This window comes from Rhincodon typus, chromosome 2 (genome assembly GCF_021869965.1).
Source record: "Rhincodon typus isolate 14 chromosome 2, sRhiTyp1.1, whole genome shotgun sequence".
Lineage (NCBI taxonomy): Eukaryota > Metazoa > Chordata > Chondrichthyes > Orectolobiformes > Rhincodontidae > Rhincodon > Rhincodon typus.
The window spans coordinates 6,435,304-6,440,055 of NC_063333.1; the positions used below are offsets into that span (position 1 = coordinate 6,435,304).

The window sequence follows — 4,752 nt, forward strand, 5'->3', positions numbered from 1 at the left end:
TAGGCGTTTGGTGCTGCTCCTTGCATGTCCTCTGCACTCTTCATTGAACCAGGCTTGATTCCTTGGCTTGACAGTAATGGTAGAGTGGGGTATATGCCAGGCCCTGAGGTTCTTCTGCTGCGAATGGCCCATAAGTGCCTCATGGACGCTCTATCTTAACTTGCTTGATCTATTTGAAATCTGTTCCATTTAGTATGGTGATAATACCGCTCAACATGATGCAAGGTATTACCAATGAAAACATGTTGAAGTTGGTTGGCTCGCCGAGCTGGTTTCTTGTTTCGCAGACATTTCGTTACCTTGCTTTGTAACATCCTCAGTGCAGCCTCCGATGAAGGCTCCATCGGAGGCTGCACTGAGGATGTTACCAAGCATGGTAACGAAACATCTGCGAAACAAGAAACCAGCTCGGGGAGCCAACCAAATTCAACAACCTCAACACCCACAACCCGAGCTACAAATCTACTCCAAAACCCAATGAGAACATTTCACCTTTCCTTGTGTTACTGGGTTAAAATACTGTTACTCCCTCTCCTTACCGACAATACTTGAATTACTGCAGTCCATTTGATGCAGAAGACTGCTTACCACAAGTCCTCAAGAACTAGGGATGGTCATTAAATGGCCAATGATGCCTACATTGTCATGAATGAACTAATTTTTAAAAAAGCAAAAGTGAAAGGCTACTCATTCCAACCGTTCCATATCATACTCCCCATTTAACTATCCAGCAAAACCTTCTATTCTCTTCTCCCTCATCTGCTTATTTAATTGCTTCTTAGAAGTTATCTATACTTATTGTTTCTCCTGAATTCCTTATTGGATTGCTTAGATATCATCTTGATGGCTTTCAGGGTTGCTCTTTCCTATAAGTGGAAACATGCCCTTTCTCTCTCATCTATCAAAAGCTTATACAATTTTAACAACCTTCCTTAGTTCATTCCTTGGTATCATTTTTTAAAATCATGAGGGGTATAGTTAAGGTGAATGGCAGAGTGTGTTTTCCTTATGGTGGGTGATTTCAAGACTGGGGGGCATATATTTAATCTGAAAGGTGAAAGATTTAAAAAGGATGCAAGGGGCAACTGTTTTTAAAGAGTAGTTTGTGTGTTATAGAGACATACAGCATGGAAATAGACTCTTTGGTCCAACCAGTCCACACAAACATATTTCCAGACTAACCGAGTCTCGCTTGCCTGCTTCTAGCCCATATCCCTTTGCTGTTCATGTACTTATCCAAATGTCTTTTAAATGTTGTAACTGTACCTGCATCTATCACTGGAAATTCATTCTACACTTGATCCACCCTCTTTTTTTTTTTTTAAAAAGATAATTTGCCCATGTCTTTTTTTTTTAAATCTCTCTCGTCCTACTTAAAAATATGCCTCCTAGGAAGTAGATCATTACATGCTAACTGCATCAGGGTAACAGAACAGAGTACAGAATACAGTGTTACAGCTGCAGAGATGGTGCAGAGAGAGGTCCATTCAGAAGTGTAATAACAGTGGGGAAGACGCCGTTCTTAAATCTGTTCATGTGTATTCAAACTTTTGTATCTTCCATCCAATGGAAGAGGGTGAAAGAGTGAATAACTGGGGTGTGGGTCGGATTATGTTGGTTGCTTTCCCGAGGCAGCGGAAGTATAGATGGAGTCAATGGATGGAAGGCTGGACCAGGTAACGATGGCACCTTCCCTGGAGGACATTTGTGAAAACCCACCTGGGTCTCTACAGATTTATGGTTATCATTAGATGCTTGATTCCAGATCTTTAGTGAATCTAAATGACAACATCTGCCATGGCAGGATTCAAACCCAGGTCTCAAGAACATTATTTGGGTCTCTAGATTAACAGTTCAGCAATAATGCCACTAGGCCATCGCCTCGTGCAACTTGCCTAGTACGTTCTCCACAATAGTAAGATTCAAAACTAATCAATAATCCAGAAACTTGCAAAAGCTTCTGCGTAAATGCAAGTCTTTTTAAGATGAGCACATGGAAAAAGCGTTGCTTCCATAGTTCAGAGTTTGATCTAGATGCTATGGGCTGATCATGAATGATATTGGGAACATATGAATATACAGATCAGGAGCAGGAATAGGCCATTTGGCCCCTTGAACCACTCTACTATTCCATAAGATCATAGCAGATCAGAATGTAACCTCTGTTCCACATTTCTGCCTACATTCCTGATGACCTTCCACTCTCAAGAATTTATCCATTTCTGCCTTAAAAATATTCCAAAAAGGCTCTGCTTCTACTGCCTTGGAGGAAGAAAATTTCAAAGACCCACCATACACCAAATCAAATTTCCTCTCATGTCATGAATGGGCAACCCCATTTAGCAGTGACCAGAGAAGGAGATAGATACAGTTCTTAGGTCTCAAGGGATCAAGGGTTACAGGACGAAAGCAGGAGAATGGGGTTGAGGAACTTATCAGCCATGATTGAATGGCGGAGCAGACTCGGTGGGCCAAATGGCCTAATTTCTGCTCCCATGTCTTATGGTCTAAGATTTAAAAATCATCAGGGCCCTTCTATCTCCTCCCTGGTCTCCCACAGCAGCCTAGGATACAGCTCCTCCACATCTGGCAGTTTAAGCAGGCTTAAAATTGGATAATACATCCTCCCTTTTGAATTATATCACAGACCCTCTCCCTGATTCCAATTCATAGAAACGTAGATGGGAGCAGTCCATTCACCTCTTTGACCCTGCTCTGCCATTCAATATAGTCATGGCTGTTCATCGAACTCAGTCCCCTGTTCCTACATTCTCCCCATACCCTTTGATCCCTTGAGACCTAAGAACTGTATCTATCTCCTTCTTTGACCTCTGCTTTCTATGGCAGAGAATTCCACAGGCTCACTCTCTGGGTGAAGAAATTTCTCCTCCTTTCAGTCCCTAAAACACCCTCCCCATGTTTTTAGACTGTGACTCTTGGTTATGGACTCTGGTCATCAGGAACATCCTTCCCATGTTTACCCTGTCTAGTCCTGTTAGTTTATTGGCTTCTGAGATTTCCCTCTTGCTCTTCTAATCTCTAGCAAGTATAGCCCTTTCTAATCCAATTTCTCTTTATACATTCATCTTGCAACCTCCGGAATCAGTCTGGTAAACCTTTGTTGCACTCCCTCCATAGCCAGAACATCTTTCCTAAAGTAACGAGATCAAAGCGGCACACAGTACTCCAGATGTGGTCTCACCCAAGGGTATGATAACAGCAAGACATCCCTTTTCTTGTATTCAAAACCTCTTGCTATTTAGGCCAATGTACCATTTGCCATCTTCATCACCTGTTGTGTCTGAATGTTCACTTTCAGCCACTCATTGCACCTCCCACTTACCAAATCTATTGCCATTCGGATAATAATGTGCCTTCCTGTTTTTGCCACCGAAGTGGATAAACCTTGTAATTACAGGCAGTCCCTGGGGGCCAATGGGTTCCATTCTTGAGTCTGCTCACAGTCGATGTGTTCCGACTTGAGTACAGAATGTAGGACAATATAAAGTACCGTGTGTAAATACAGGAAGTGATCGTAAGGCAGATGCGTAAAATTACAATCCTGCAAGGAATCGCCATTTTATGTATAAGCATTCGTAAGTCACATGTTTGTAAATCAAGGTCCCCTGTATCCACATTGTATTTCATCTGCCATGTGCTTGACCACTTGCTGACCTAGTTCAAGTCATATTGAAGGATCCCTGCATCCTCTCCACGGTTCATCCACCCAGCTTTATGTTTCTGCAAGCTTGGAGATTTATGTTTAGTTTCCTCGCTTAAGTCATTTTATATCGTGAATAGCTGGGGTCCAAGTACTGATCCCTGCCGTACCCCTCTAGTCATTGCCTGCCACTTTGAAAAAGACCCTTTCATTCCTTCTCTGTTTCCTGTCTGCCAACGAGTTCCCTATCCATGTTACAGTAACCCCAGTCCCATGCACTTTAATTTTATTTTCTTATGTGGGATCTTATTGCAAGCCTTATGATGTGAACTACACCCTGTGGCTAGCATTTATTAATCTGATCCGACCGTGGTTTTCAAAGTGCCCTGCTATTAAATCTTTTGTAATAGCTTCTGCCGTTTTCCCCACTACTGATGTCAGGCTAACCGGTAAATAATTGTTTTCTCACTTTTTTAAATAGTGGTGTTACATTACATCCTTCTCTATCATGAATACAGATGTAAACTATTCATTTAAAACCTGTCTTCTGGCTCTACCCATAGTTTTGCTTGCGTCCCTAGTGGGCCTACTCTTCCATGATTATCCTCTTGTTCCTAATATACTTACAAAGTGCTTTTTGGATTGTACTTTGTCTTACCCACTAGTGTTTTTTCATGTCTCCTCTTTGCTTTCCTAGCTTCCTTTTTTAAGTAACTCCGTGCCCTTTCTATCTGCCTCTACGGCTTCTAGTGTTCTGATCCCTCGGTATCTACTGTAAGCCTCCCTTCTTTTGCTTATCCAGTTCTTTATGTACCTCCATATCCAGGGTTCTCCGGAATATTTGATTTCACTCTTCACCTTTACAGGAACATGTTGACCCTGCACTTTTGTATTTCATTTTTGAAAGACTCCCTTAGCTCAAATGTAGATTTTGCTACAGGTATCTGCTCCCAGTCAACCACTTTATCCTGTCTCATCACCAGTTCTGATACAACAAGGTGCAGGGCTGGATGAACACAGCAGGCCAAGCAGCATCATAGGAGCAGAGAGGCTGACGTTTCTGATGAAGGGTCTAGGCCCGAAACGTCAGC

General features: G+C 42.3%; 1 protein-coding gene across 1 annotated transcript in view; it reads left to right on the forward strand.

Moving 5' to 3' along the window:
* Nucleotides 1-4,752, forward strand: part of naprt (nicotinate phosphoribosyltransferase) — a 113,899-nt gene that overhangs the window by 78,615 nt on the left and 30,532 nt on the right. The gene's annotated exons all lie outside the window — the stretch shown is intronic.